The sequence below is a fragment of the Anopheles aquasalis genome, chromosome 2, assembly GCF_943734665.1.
Source record: "Anopheles aquasalis chromosome 2, idAnoAquaMG_Q_19, whole genome shotgun sequence".
Taxonomy (NCBI): domain Eukaryota; kingdom Metazoa; phylum Arthropoda; class Insecta; order Diptera; family Culicidae; genus Anopheles; species Anopheles aquasalis.
Window position 1 is genome coordinate 35,471,184 of NC_064877.1, and position 16,106 is coordinate 35,487,289.

General features: G+C 49.3%; 1 protein-coding gene across 3 annotated transcripts in view; it reads right to left on the reverse strand.

Moving 5' to 3' along the window:
• The window catches only part of LOC126571942 (5-hydroxytryptamine receptor 1-like), a 47,160-nt gene extending 32,434 nt beyond the window's left edge, over window positions 1–14,726 (reverse strand). Inside the window, exons 1-2 of one of the 3 annotated variants that reach the window (XM_050230857.1) lie at window positions 14,524–14,726; window positions 12,545–12,928 (exon numbers count right to left, since the gene is read on the reverse strand). The gene's annotated coding sequence lies outside the window, so the exon portion shown is untranslated. Of the gene's footprint in view, window positions 1–12,544; window positions 12,929–14,505 lie in introns of all 3 variants that reach the window. The other 2 variants (XM_050230856.1, XM_050230858.1) reach the window with 2 other exon arrangements.
• Between the last annotated feature and the right edge of the window lie 1,380 nt (window positions 14,727–16,106).

Sequence of the window (16,106 nt, forward strand, 5' to 3'; positions counted from 1 at the left end):
TCATTACTCATGTGCGCTCATCTGTGTGGGTACGGAGGCCACAAATGGTTGAACCCTGAGGACAGAGCTTGTATCAGATCGAGAGTCGAGCTGTCCGAGAAGCTCGGGATGGTTTTTGGGGCTCTTGAAATGAATATTAAATTTTTGAAGTAGCCACCACCATATCCGCTGTACCGGGAAGCCATTGCCTTACTGTGGTGCGGAAGGATTGTGTTGAAAAAAAAGGGAGAAAAAACTTGCTACATATCACAGGCGCACGCAGAGCGAGCGGAAGGTCAGTACACGTTGCACAGTGGCCGCCTGGCAATCACCGCGCCTGGGGCGCTGAGCGTGCACTAATTAATCACGTGCCTCAAGACGCCATCGAAAGCAGCAGCGGCAGCAGAAATACATTCCCTCCGAGAAGGCCCGACGGCTAGTTTATTTATATGAGTGATTATTATCTGCTAGCGTCAGCGTCGCTTATTGGCTTCCTTGTTCGATGCACGACGATCGATCGCGCGTGGTGCAGTTGCGACACCAGCACGGGCACTGCCCATCCGTTCGGTCCAATCTTATCTCCCAGGCCAACGGTGTCCCGTGAACGGTGTCGGGACTCTAATCAAGCGAGAAGGCGACGCGATTCGCCTCGATCACCGTCTACTATATTGCGGGGCAATAAGCATTATCATATGATACCTGCGAGACACTCGGTCGCTCGGTCGGAGAGATGCGGCTGCAGGAGATAACCGATACCCGGCCGGGGCCGGTCTCAACCACTTGCCACTGGAGCAGTGGGATGTACTTTGGAGTCCGATCGATCATGCCGATGTGCGCGAAAAAGGGATGAGATAAAATCGTACCGGAATGTGTACGATTGCGGTGGCCGTGTCTTCTTCTGACATGATTTCGACTTATACAGGGCTAGCCTGCGAGTAATGCACAAAGCAGGGGGCCGAGAAACGAATGGAGTCTGCCACACGAACTCCACCACAATGCATTCAATTTGCAACTCATTTTGGGACAACTGCAACTGCAACTGCAACAGCCGCCACATGGTCTTCCAGTGCTCCACTCGAACGGCAAAATGGTCCGGGCTTGGTCGAGAGTGGACGACATTGTGCGCATTCAGGGCGACCACATTGTGTGTTTGTTAAGCGGAGCAACGCCGTTTTTACGGTATCCGGTTGACGATGTGTGTTCCCTTGTTCTCCGCTCTCGCTCCCCTTTTCCCTCGGGTCCACTATAAGGGTTTGATTCTTTACTGCAACTGGAGCAGTGCTGCAGCAGATGCTGCTGCTGCTGCTGCAACAAAGCATTTTCAGCGAAATCTAATATACTAGCATACCCTTCTTACCAGCGCGAAGACTGTGACCACAAAGACGTCGTCACCGCTCGCTGCACTCCTTTCCTAGCCTGGTTCTGGTCCCGGTTCTGGCTTTGAAGTCAAGCGCTTCAAGTTGCTCCACTTAACTCATTTGAAACACGAGCGAACGAGGATAAGGTGGGGTTGGTTGAGCGCTTATTGTGCGAACGCGAAAACATAGTTTCCGACCCCGACCGCTCAAGGGCTCTTCACGACTAACTACTTTGCTGGCAAACAAACTTACACGCATTTGGTGGAACACAATCGTGGCTCACGGCTCGAGACGCTTCCTCCATGCGCTTCCTTCCACGAGCGCGACGAGTGCCATTTGTAATGTGCATTCTGGTCTATTCATATGCCGCAGGTTATCCAGTGCATCGCGATTAACGTGCAGCGTTCATATGCGAAACACCGTGGCCTCTCCCATCCCAAAGAAGGGCTGTGCCCTTTAAGAGACAATAATATTGCCACCAACGAGGGTTAACTGGAAGCTTGACTTTAATGTTATTTACGATGATGTGCGACGAGTTGTTTGCTTTGTACCAACGCCTGGGTGTTGCTTGCATTTTGCATTTGGCACAAAGTTCTTCGTGAATAACTTGTATTCTTTAGCTTGAATATCCTTATGGTATATAATGTGTTGTCCATATGTTTCGTATCATTATTCATGAATACCAGGTGTATGCATATGAAACCGACTTTTTCGTTGTAAAGCTATATCTACGTCAAATGGAGCTGTAAAGTCAGTCTAAGTGTTTTATTTTGTTCATTAGTTAATTCATTGTTTGCTATAACAAATATTTTCATTACGATTAAAATGGCAAGTTCCGTTCTCAAAAACTGCTATTCGCCGACATCGTTCGTTTTTTGCCTCCATCTCAAAAAATCGGCGACCGAATCGCATCAAATTTTTATTGATGGTTACGGTGGGTATGCTCTTACTGAAACACACTGCAAAGCGTGGTTTAAAAATGTTAAAAGTAATGACATTGACGTGAGAACCAAAAACCAGCAAAAATGTAAAAGTCATCAAATTGCAGGGTTTATTGGCCAAAACGGTTACTAATGCCCGTCACAAGCAACAATTAATCAATTTCGACTGAGACTTTTGAAAAAAATCAACCAAAGTATCAAAAACGCCAAAATTGACCTATTTTTTTCGATGAAAATGCACCGCTACCGCGCGGAATATCGGCGAAGGACAGGGTAATAGCCACAATTGATAACAATTACTACTTGCGGCTAACTCACCAGACTTGACTCTATCAAATGAAAATTAAATTTGCATCGCTGGGACAGGTAATGGCCGAGCAGCGCTTCCTTTTGTTTCCTTTTTCTTTTCGAAAATTTGGAAAAACGGATGGGTTTTGGAAAAAATGGTACAGGATGGCGGATTTTTTGGTTAGGCATCCACAAATTGCCTAAGATATAGTTGAAATGTGTAGCTAACAATTGCCATAACTTTGGAGAATAATGCTTTCTCCATTTTCCAAGAAAAAGCGTTTTTCATGCAAATCAAAAAGGTCGGTTTCATATGCATACATCTGGTAGCTTCATTTTCAAAAGGAACAAATACTTTCCATCATTCAATGTGTCTTATTAAACCCCTAAACTATTTCATTCCAAGTACTTAACACCATGCGGAGTTCACGCTGTTTCTAAATAAATCTTTAACCCCTCAGTTCCTCCGTTTGATTACGCCTCCGATTCTTTGAAGGCACGTTAGTAACACGATAAAGCGCTTATTAGATTATGTTTGCCCGGTAGTCATTAAAATCGAATCTCATCGCAACCAACCCTCTGAATGGGTTGGCTTCGTCCACCGGTACCGGTATGTCCATTCTTTGCTCACTGATTTACTCCATCGCTCCTTTGTAAGCTCACATTGCATCGTAATTTGTCCAGACCCAGACTTTGCGCCGTCATCATTACGCCGAATGGAAAGTGGAAACCAAACGTCCTGTAGAGCGAAGCGCACCTACCTTTGATCTGTGCGCCCGGTGCTACTGTTTGCGCACCTTGTAAACACCCTATCCACCTCAACTGCAACTGGTGTGGTGGTGTGCAAGCAACGGGCAACCATATTCCCTCCCCCCTTTGAACACTCCACACTTCCTTCTGTAATGCGTAACACCGGTGCGTTGCTTCAATTTCCCAAAGCAGAACTGCTGGTTGATGTGAGGACGAGAAAACGGTAGTAGTTTTGCAACCGGTGCCCTGCACAGTAAGGAATCCATTTCAGACTGGAATCCCGCCGGGCGGCTGGCAGAAAGCAATCCGACACAGCTGCATGTTTCATGGGGAGAGAGAGAGAGAGAGTCAACAGATAGAAGGATTCCGCGTATTCTCGGAGAGATGGTAGTTCGCGCCATCGTCAACAGCTTCCGGTGTTGGGGTGTCTCGTGATCAGAATCCGATCCGGCGCCCTGAAGAAGCCGCACGCCATCAAGCTGGCCCACTAGTGTACACAATCCACCGTCCGTTCGTCCGTCTCACCCGCCCGATAGGATCACTCATAATTCTGATGCCAAACTGGCCGATGCTGGCTGCTCACTTGCACACACGCGCACAAGTACATATTGGAGCGGAGGCCTCAAGAGGATGTTAATATTTACTCACTCATTCATGTAAACGTTCTTGGCGTTCAAGATGTTGGCGTGCGATCGGTCGCTTCTCGCCTGGCCCGCGGCGCGGTTTGCAGGCAGCCAAATAAAACAGCACAACGGCACATCGTGGCCGCTGCGATGAGCAAGATGAAATGTCTTCCTGTGTGCCACTTTTGTAAACAGAACGGAACAGCGGAGCGTCGAACAGCACATCCAGCCCGGTGCTGTTTACATACGGCCTCGGTGGGGGGGGTTCTCAGGAGTCGGTCTCGCCGGTCTCCGGACTGGACTCTCCGGAGCCGCGCACCGCGGATTGTACTTCGCCCATCGCCTCGACCCTAGGAAGGAAGACCTGTGGTGTGCGGTGTTCTTGAAGTTTTGTTACGCCATCCACAGAAGCCACGCTCGGAATTTCGTTCACAAGCCAGGCGCCTAGACTGTGATTGTCTTGACTTTCACGGCAGTTATCAATTGACCTGTGACACACAGACACACAGTATGGATGGATCGATCATTCGGAACCGTGGGAGTCCAGCATTGAATAGAAATGAATGAACTCGCCCACTCACCACCGTTGCAGGATATTAATAGCCACTGCCCGTCGGACGCCGGATCGATGCGAACCGAAATGACTGGCAGCACTTGACGGCCCCAAGCGTTACCGGTACGGCGCATGGGGCAATGAAAAAAAAAGGACAAAACAAAGGCCCAGACAAATGTCCGTGATTCCCGTGATGATTATGATGGTGATGATGACGCTGCTGCCCGTTGATGACGACAGTGACATCAGCAGTGTGACACACTTTTCCAACGAACCCGGGCGACTGGCGCTCCCATTTTCCTTTCGTCAGTCAACGAGGCATCGCATTCTCGTTCGCCAACAATACACTTCCATTAATACTTGTCTCATGGATTATTCCATCATAGATAATGTGTTTTCGCGGATCCATCCGCACACCTTGGTCCAGCCCGGGTGACGAGCTGGCTAGAACGGCGGGACCGTGTTTTCTTACCGTTGACAACCTGCCAACGGACACGTTCGGCCGTTCGTCTCGTCTGTCGGCAAGGGCCGGGTTTCGACAGCAGCAGCAGCAGCAGCAGCAGCTTTTAGCTGACAGCCAGACAGCCACCACCAGCCACTAGCAGCAGAACGCTGGAACGGAATGGAGCCAAGGTTTGCCGAGGTGTTGACAGAATGGTCGCTGCCAGATTTAATGGTTTCCCGTCCCGTGCAAGACGGTCCCACCCGTGACACAAGGCGGCGTAAGAACAGAGTGGGGCGGGAAGTGAAAAGTGGAGGTCAAAGGAAAAGTCTTTTCGACGAGTTGCGATGATAGTGACCAGGGCAGCGTTGCGACAAGCGAGGAAGGAGGCGCACCGGCGTGGCGAGACCCATCATTTGTAGAAAGTCAACAAATGCATGGAATTTTCCATTAACATTGATTGGCATGCAAATTTCTGCCCTAACTTTGACCAACACTTGTTACTAGGAGCGTATACAGCTGTTGGACAAGGTTATAATAATTTAACGGGCATGTAAATCCACTGCAGGTTTGTTGGTGGTGCTAGAAATGATGACGATGACGATGTAATTTTTATTTAAGGTGATTTTATGCTGCGCGTTTATTTTCTGTGTATGAGTGGTTATCGAAATAGGTTTTTAAATTAGCGACAAGTATTAACAGTGTTGATTCGGCTTTAAGAAATTGAAAACCAATGACGAAAGTTCTTCAAATCAATTCGTACACATCAATTGACCAAAAGATGGTGCGCTCGCAGGAAAAAAAGTATAGCCAAATTCTGCCAAGAGCCTACTTTGCTAATAGCGTTTTGTTTGGAATTTTGGCCTCTTTGTGCTAGAATAAGAATATTTGTTTCCCTTTGAGTTGATCCAGAAAAGATAGATCTCGATGAATGTTCTGAATCTTGGTGTAGGCGCTCCATATCTACATCACGAGTGTTGTTCAAGTTTATCGTCATACAAGACGAACATGAGACAAAGATAAACGATCTACCGTTGAGCTTTACAACGAAATAACCCCCGTTTGGACGATTTAAGACTGCCAAACAGTTCAAAGACACTCGCCACTACCATCACCACCATACGCACCATCGCCCTAATTAGGAACGCAGATGAAAGCCAAACATTCACAGATACGTCCAGCACATTTGACAAGGGGACTACATCACTTTAAAACGCTTTTCCCCCTCGACAGTGCCGACTGTGGTCGCCTCGAAGGGTTATCATCAATCGACAGCAGCATGCACCAACGAAGTCGTCAGATAACCTGCCATCCTACTACCCATCCGACCGGTACATCATCATCATCATCATCATCATGAAGGTGGTCTCCTTGGTGGTTCGTTTCGGGGTTGACATTATCACCAGTTGCGCCACAAAAAGCCCTCGAGTGTCACTCCCGGGGATGAGACCTCTCTCTTTTGTGTACGTCGCGCATCTTATCTGGTCTTATTTTTGATGTTAATTAGATTTTCAGGCATCTTGTTTGCTGTTGGGGTGAAGAAGGAGGATACCTTCAAGTCCCTCCCATCATCACCCATCCGCCATCAGGTGACGCGTCTCGTATGCTCGTGAGACAGATTCTCCATTTTCTCCTCAGCTGTCTTGCTTCAGATCCGTGGCTCGTAGCGGTCCCCATGTCCAGGTATAACATCCTTGGCGGATGATGCCGATCTCGTGTCTGAGCGCCATCGGTTGTGTCTTTGTGATGATTCGCGAATTGTGCTTCTTCAGCACGAGCAATAACAGTGAACAGGTGAAGCGATCTGCAAACACCTCCACAGTAGGGCAGGACAGGACAGGGCAGAGCGAAGCCGTCCAAGGGTTCAACCCCGCAATACGCTACAGATGTAAAGCGAATGGCTGATATGCGATGACACAATCGTGACTGATTAATCATCTTATCTTGGCCGCTAGCGTGCTGGCGTTGGCGTTGGCAAAGCGCCGCTACAGCAGCATTGTGGGCGGTGGGTGGAGGAAACGTTCGACAGACGCCACGAGTTAGCGCTCCGAGATATGCAGCCGCTTCTGCAGCGTAAAAGGGGAGAGGGGGTTGATGGTACCGAGGGTGGTGGCGACGACAGTGTATATCAGCCGACACTGTTAACACACCTCGGTACCGCAATCGGTGGCAGAGACAGTGAACACGAATTGGCTGTCAAGACGACTCGTGTGCAGCATGACATACGACACACGAGTCCGCCGGTCGGTTAAGTGAGTTCGAAAGGCGATTAGACGAGCCCTATCTGGTGTACAGTACGTGTGAGCTCAATGCCAAGGAAATACTTGGACTCGCAGATCGAGAGTGGTACTGGCTTGTGCATCTTATGCGGGCGGTCAAGCCCTGTCCGCCTCGCGATCGGAACACGCGCACCGAAATGGCTGCATCAATCAAGTGCCACAATGCCATCCGCTTCGATTGTTGCTCATTACAGGTGAGTGGACGTGTGAGTGGACGCTGGCCGGGAGCTGATTACACCTGACCATACCGGTCATTCCGGTAACATCGTAACGGGGAAGCTTCAAGATAGGAGACGGCAGGAGCCAAATCATTGTAACTCGTGCCGTGCCCGAACCGAACTTTGCACGACGGCGTAGGTGTGAGAGAAGGTTGATCGGATCTCCGGCTAAACGGCTAAACATCCGGTGAAGGGATTCCGTCCTTCATCGCCACCCCGATAATCACTATCGGACTTTAGATAAATGCGCCCTGGGTGATGATGAAATGAATGTGTCCGTTTGTGGCGCCCCTCCAATTCCGTTCACTTTGGTGCAGTTCTAGAGGTTGAGCCCCGGGTTGCTTTATTTGGATTCCAGCGCTGTTTTATCGGACCACCGACCGGCACACAGCGGGACTAGCGGTAGCCGGTGGGCTTATCAAAGAACGAGCGAGCATTACCTCAAGTGTTCCGATGGACCGATGACGACGACGACGACGACAACGACGACGACGACGACGACGACGGAACGATAAGATAGGCCACCGGGTAAGCAGCAGCAGCAGCAACAGGTCCAGCAAACAAAACGCTCCAGCCCGGTGATCGAGCTGCGGCAGGGTGTAAACAAAAGGGAAGCATTTGAAGAACTTCATGCCTCGGACCCCGGAAGTGATCAACGCGGTTCTTGGGATTTTCGGACAAAATTCGACTGGCCCAGACACTGCGTCTAGTTTAATGCTGCTGCTGCTGCTGCTGCTGCAGTAGATCAGAGATGATCACACACTCTCCATTGGACGCCATTACGTAAGTACAGGGTGTACCATAAAAAAATGCAAAAATCTTTTTTTGAAGTTTAAAGCCATTTTTTTATATTTTCTACTGTTTCAAAGTATTTCATTCGCTCTATATTTCTTTGTTTATCAAAAACAAACAAAATGAGTGGGTTTGTCGGCCTGTTTTCTCAATTAATTTCTCCAAGCGGTTACGAATTCGAGAACACTCTCTGTAACATAAGTGTCCAACTTAGAAGACCAGGCTTTGATGATAAACGATTTCAGCGAACCAACCGTGTATGGTGTTATGGTTCACAGGTCTTAGGTCGAACAAATGCCCATATTGAATAGCCCAACCGATTTAATTCAGGACCGCTTGGAGGGCATAAATCATTCGACCAAAAATTCATGTTTTCCTTCAACCATGTTTCAGACCGTTAAGACGTATCGCAGGGGCCTCCATCTTGCTGAAACTCAACATTTTCTGGTGTTTTGAAGTTTGCTTTAATCCATGCTAAAACGTGTTCCTTCAAAAAAGTGATATAAACATCAATATTCATTTTAGTAATGGATTTTATGAAAACTGGTGCCATTTTCAAACTATGTTTTATCCTGTCTAAAGATGTTTTATCCTTTCAACTATTAAATTACGCTTCACCCTAGCTCTAGAGATTGCTTTTAGGTCATATTTGGCCAACCGATGCAGGCAGGATCTTGAGATATTCGTCTCTTATGCAAGCTTTCATATGGATTGCACTGGATTTCGCTAACTTTTGCTCTGACGGATATTACCACTTTTTCAGTACGCTCAGATCGTTGCCGATCACTAACGTGTTTCCTAGGCCTTGGCCCTTCATGAATAGAACGTTTAATCCTGTAAACAATGCCAAGAATACATCTGAGGACCGCTGTTATATCTATGAGATTTCTCTTGGGCGCGAAGCAAACTCGACACTGTCGCCTTTGAATACATTTTTCCGGACAGACATCTTTTGCACGGGTACTTATTATACATCATTTGATAGATAAGACTCTTACGAACACAACGATACCCCATAATGCCATATTGGTGTTGAAAAAATACTCAAAACAGAGCAATGAAAGCATTTGCATTTTTTTATGGTACACCCTGTAGCTAATTCTGTCCATCAAGCCGAAACGCTGACGGCGCAGTAGGCTAGCGCGGCGTCTGGTTCACAGAACGCGCTCACTTGGATGGAGAAGAAGGAAGGCCAGGCTTGTGGATTGTGGATCAAGCGAATCCAACCGAACTATAATTAGACGTTCGTTCGTTTAGAGGAAGAACAAGTAGTGTCTGGTGCTGGTGCTGGTGCTGCTGGCCATTCCACAACACTGCTCCATCTTCCTGTCTCTCTCTGTCTCTCTCTGTGAGGCGAACACTCGCTGCAAACACAACACAACGCGCATCCGAGAGAGGTCTTTACATATTTGCTGTGTACTTCGAACCCGAGGCGTCTGCGGCGCGTCGATTGCGCGTTTTCGGTGTGCCACTGGCGCAAGTGCACACAGCCCCGATCACTAACCGAACCGAAGTACGGCCACCAACCCCTTTCCTTACATTCCCTCTCACTCTCGCTCTCTCCCTGACAGGTGTCGAGGCGTGAGACGCTTCCGTGAGCCACGACAAGGAGGCAAACACTCCTCACACGGTTGTTGACCACTTTTTTCAATTGTTCTTCGGAATGCGATTCGATCGACAGATCGTCGGTGATCGGTGTTCAAATGCTTGACATTTGTTTACAAATTGAACTCAATGTCGCTACCGCACGACCGCGTTACGTGTCACTAGCTGTGCGTGCCAGAGAGGTGGTGCGACCGAGTGGCGTCACGTGGCGGGGAAGAGGCGCCACCGCTACCGAAAATCATATTACCCTTCCAGTTAGCACCCTGTTCTGGTCTCCGGTGACCACCTGAACGGAACGGCTGGCCCAACAGATTCTTTTTTTTCCGGGGCGGGGAATCGCACTCACTCTACGCATCGCGTAACGATCATCGCAGCATAGAACCGCCTCGCCACAGCACAGCCCGGTGCCAGAGTGCCAGAGTGACCTTCGCCCATTAGCTGCGGTCCAGCAGTTACTGGACTGGTGTGGCTGTGGTTGTGTTTGTCTGGCGCGATCGCGGACACGGTTCACGCGGTGCGGGCAATTAGGGGAACACATTACGAGCTGTCGTCGAAGCCGGTGGATCATAATTTAGCCCTACATTAGTGGCAACGGGGGCGTTTTCGGGCGTATACCGTACCCCCCCCCCCCCCCCCCCCGTATCTACCCTCCCGCCTAGATCGCACATCCGCATCGTGCTAATGAGTTATGAAGCGGAGAAGCCTCCCCTTCCCCCGGAACTGAGGTGCTCCAGCTGTCAAGCACGGGGTGGAAGCTGGCGGGGCTTTGTTTTGGGTCCAAAACAGACCCCACTCTTCCCTGTCCTCTCGGGGAGATGCTTCCACTTCCTCCCGGGGCACACCCGGTCAGCCGGGCAGGGCGTAAATCACCGTGCCGTAAATCAATAGGCCCGCGCAACGGCCTGGCCGTGGTCTGGTCTGCGAAAGCGAAAGCGATCCGCCAGCCGTTCTGCACCAGATCGCTACCAGATCCCCGTGGCCATTTTATTGCGGGCCTAGACCGGTGGGGTGGTTTTTGGCACGGTACGTCGTACGTCGTTCAACTTAAGACTGATTTATGGAACCACCAGCGCTCCGGTCCGCTCCCCCCCCCATTCCGTTGCTACCGGTTAATGGACGCGTTCTGGCGATTTCTCCTTGCCGCCCAGTGCTCTGCGCTGGAAGTTAATTATGAACCCAGGGAACATTAGCTGCGAAATGTGAATCTATCTGTTGTGGCGGCGCTGCGGCAGCCCCACGCTGACCTTTAGCGAAGAAGCGATCGTGTGATCGCGTACGTCGATTCTGTCTGTTTTTGCCTGCTTGCTTCTCTTCACGACGCGTCTTGTTCATGATTGACCGGCACTTCCCGTTACACTTGTTTGGCGTTCGGTTGCTCGGGCTGCTGCTGCTGTCGATGATGATGATGATGATATGCCATTTTTACAACACATCTCTCTTCCTCTGTGTTTGTGGGTACGTTTTTTTTTTAACTTTTTGCTTGTCAGGTGTGCTCCATGTGGATGGGGCGCGAAGAAGGCACCCCCAAAAACCGTAGACTCATTGGTTTCTGCTCATCATCACCAGCATCATCGTCATGCCCGCCTGCACGGTGATTTGATGTGATTAACGTGCGTCCACCAGGTCCCGCTGGCCGATGGTGATAAGTTTTTGTTTATTTTCTAACGAGAACGAGAGCCAACGGACGATCGTTGGGTTATACCTGGTCGCTAGTGGCATCACTAGACTTTGGACCTGGTGGTGGACCGAGTCACTCCGCATTACACGCATACATATCATATCGTGTTTGAAACGAAGTGACTCGAGCTCGGCAGTGACCACAAGCGTGGTGTAATTTCCCACTTTTTCGGGGGTGTCCATCATCGGTGGTGGACTGGTTTGCTACTTGCCTGCTGTCAATTGACAGACGCAACATCTTTCAGCTGACACCGGGAGAGGAAAGCGAAACCCCATTTCGGATCCAACACCGGCCACCTGTGCTGTCACGGCGGTAGGTGGTTAGAACAACGGAACCAGTGATCGATACTAGCGACGCATCCGTCTCCGATGGTGGATGAATACCTTTTCTGTATTTAATGGATTCGTATCAGGTTTCCAATTCAATCTAACGAGCACCTAACAACGGGTAGGCGGATGACAGAATGGCGAAACTTTAGCGACCCATGGCATCAATTTTCACAGGAACTGGAGGTGGAGGTAATAAAATTGGCCAAGAACTTGGAAGTTGCTCGCAGAAGCACCAAATGGACCCATAAACCATAGATTGATCTGCATGAGTTGGATCTAAATCCAATTTATGCTCACTGTTGCTGGTAGTGGTGGCATCCGTTAGAACGATCACCTTTTTGGCCAGCTTATTGCTTCCGATAAGCAATACTCTCGGCTATATAATATCGCTCTTATCGGAATGGTTGTAACCGTGGCATCGCCTGGACTGGAATTGCTCTTATTCTCTTCACGATAGACGGTGCTGCCCCCTCCCTGGCGAGTTAAAATGGACAGTCCACCAGACAGACGAGCGAAATGAGGCCGGTGGTACGGTGTGCAAATAACCCTTCTGCAACCTTGAGCCCTGCGGCGACGACGACGACGACGACGACAACGACGGTGATCCCCGAATGTCGCTATTTTTAGCCGACCGTAAGCGAAGAAAAATGCTGCATTATGATTATGGGGAAGGGAAGGGAATGGTATGCTGTATTGTTTATCACCTGACCTGACAACACCCAAGCTGCCGGAAGCGCCGATAAAACGTCGATAAGACGACGAGCGAGCGAGTCGTGCCGCGCTGTCAAACCGCGAGCCCCGCCATATATCCTTCTGCAGTGTCATCCAACTTAAACTGCCGCTTCACTGAGCTGAGTAATCACACATACGCACACTCACACATACAGCGACACTGTGATACGACACACACTCTTACTCCCTCGACATTACCACACATCAACGGTACACTCTGACGGGCTTTTGGTAGCGTAAAAACTGTGAAATCAACCGGAAACCTGCAAATTCATTCACTCGCACACAGAATGCTTCACAGCGCACGAGGGCTTCACACTTCTTTTTTCATGCACCGGTCACACAATTCATCCATAAATCACTGTAAAGCGAGTGGCAGCGAAAAAAAAAATACAAAGAGGAACACAAAGCATTAATTGTAATTCGAAGCGACACAGAGAGCGAGAGAGAGAGAGAGAGGGGGGGGGGTGAGAGACGGCGCAACCACCTCAAGCACCATCGAGAACTCCACTTGTAAAGCCACCAACCCCATTGTGCACCTCGGTACACCTCGCTATAGTCGGTCGGAGTGGCCCTTTTTCCGGGCACTGGTAATGAGCAATCGGCCAGAGTGTGATATCATTGCACCACAATCATCATATCACACGCCGGAGGCCATGTCAACTTTGAATCCTTGATGACCACCACGAGCAGCAGCATCGGTTGTCACTGTTACATCAACCGGAGTAACCTCTTCTCCACCACATGATTCGGTTTTTCGGAGGGGAGGGGGGGAGCAGAGGGTTCACACCCCTTGTGTGTTTGTGTTGGTGTAAATTGTCGGGTAAGCCGGTCACTTGACACTTTGGCCACTTTGACCAATCTCGGTCAACCGTGCCGGTCAGTGTGGCACGTGGCCATGAAAACTATTACAGTGGTTCGAGACCACTTTGCTTGACAACAACAGCGACGACGACGACGACGGCGAGGACTCTTCTTGCACGACTTCTTCTTCATCCTGGGCCACTCGGTCAACCGGATTCCAGCGAGCCGGCATGCGTCCGTAAAACGGCAAAGTTTCACCGTAGTGCTTTCGATCAAAAGTGGACCCCGCAACCCGGGGGGGGGGGGGGGGGGGCGTGACCGAACGTAACCAGACACGAAACTAGTCCCACACCGGCAGGAAAAAGGAGTCAGGAAGTTCTCCGACAGAGCTCAGCATGACAGTTCGAGCACGGGACGGGACGATCGAGAACTTGACTTGCTGACTGACAAATAGCGACGAGAGACGAGAAGCGGAGCGGACCAAGGCACCGGGCACCGGGCACCGGGCACCCGAGCTACGATGGCTGCTCGTCCATCCGGCGTTTCATTAATCTTCCAAGTGTGATGCCGCTCGCGTTCACCGGAAGTCACGGTGTACGGTGTGCCGTCCCCTCGGAAGCCGTCCGAGCCGGCGGAAACGCAAACTTTCTCCCGGAGCAACTTGCCGCCGGTTCGTCTGATTGATTGTTTGTAGCTTTGTTTCAGGGGGAACTTTCAATGCCGGAAAAGAAAGGCCTCCTGGGGTGCGCAGATGCTCTTAAAGTGTGGCTCCGGAATGTTGTCCGAAGTTTATGGCCATCAAGCGATCGACACTCAAGATGGATTCGGTTTTCAGTTTTGATTCTTTCTATGATTTTGAATTTCACTATTTGTCATAATTATCACGGGTTCAGGTTGAGCAGCGCTGAGCATCGATCGATGGGGTTGTTTTTGGTGCACACTTGATCGACGCTTGATCATTCAACTTGATCTACTCTCTTTCCGCTTCCTTGTGGAGCGTCACCTCACCGTTATACGCATCCGCACCAAAAACACGCATTGCGACCTGATTTAATCGGTCCACCACTATCCACGATGATAAGAAGGTGCACCAATACGGGAAATAAACAAAAAAAAAACGGAACACAAACGCACACACATACATTCACGCACAAATTACCACAACGGTGCCTGCGCCGGGGGCCCAAAAACACTTTGACAGGAAACTCTTCGTGGCGATCGCTAGTGGCGGCAAATACGAACGCGAGCGCGCGACTCTACTCGACGCTGGTTGACTGCGACGTACGATGACGACGACGACGACGACGACGACGACGACGGTGGCGACAACCACGACGACGGGTCCATCCGTTCGTGTTCCGTATCTTTCCACGAACGCGCAGCGACTGCACACCGTTCGGTGGTACCGGTGGTGACGATACGCGATTTCAGCGGGACAGTATCGAAGCATCGGGCGGCGACATCGTCGTGTGGCGATAATACCAGCAAAGCAAAGGGTTTGTATCGGGTATGGGGCCGACGGGCTGGGGGATCAGGGCGTGCGAGAAAAATACAAAAAATCTTGAGCGCTCCGGGGTCGCTCTCTGACCGTACTGAGCGACCGAGTAGAACCGAGCTCGTACCAACTTCGGCACGATGATGATGATGATGCTGATGATGCATCAACGCTCTCATCAGCCCCGGCACGAGCTTGTTCCGAAAACGTTACGGTGAGTGGCGTCGGAAAGATAGCGATGTTGCGGGAGCACTGGTCGTCTGCTGATTTGTTTTGTGGTGAATGTTTTCGATGAAATACTACCGGTGTGATGATGTGATGGAGAGAGTGTGTAAAATGTTTTCTAGTTTATTTCCAAAATGTCATTGAAAGAAGAATAAGTGGTGAGTTTTGCGAAAGAACTAAAGAAAATAGTGACTTCTCAATGTTATACGCAACTGCCGGTCACTCTCGCCAGGATCTCGTAGCATCTACGCCACCAGCGGATGAACCAGCGTGTAGTATATATGCAACATAAAGCCGAAGCAGCTTCGGCTTTTCCATTCTAAAGTGAGTGCTGCGCCCCGTGACCTAGTAATTTGAGAGGTCGCTCGTGCTCTGCCGTATCTAGTACAACGCGAAACACCCAGTTCTCATTCGAGTTCCGTGGGATCTCGACCTTTCGCGTCGTTTTTCCTTTCATGCACATCAGGAAATTCATAAAATTAGTTTGAAACACTCAACGACCGTTTCCATGATTGCTGATTAATAATCATGATTTTTATTCAGTGAACATATAGGATTGCTCAACGATTTTTTTCAAGGAGTTTTACCATTTCTCATCATCCGCTAGTAATATTTGTTTATTTTATTAATCCATTCAACATTGCAGATCACACTCCAGTCATAGCCCGGTATCTTTATCTTTATCCCGGTATCCTCCCATAACTTTATGTATACAGCTTTATTATAGAATTGTAAAAAAGGTTTATACGAGGCGGGGAAAATGGCGTATGAGGACGAATGTGGCATTAAAATTAGAATCATTTAACAGATTTATTTACTTATTATTGATAACATTATGCTCCAAATGGGTTCAGTTAAGTTTCTTTTATTGTGCATAATAAAAACCATATTCTTTGCAGTTTCTTTTCGACTTGGAATGAATAACGTTGTAAAGTCCTCAGACAACATAATTATATTCTAGTTAGGAGCTTAAATAATACCGAGTTTTAGACGTGTACGGATCCTTAAAGCGATT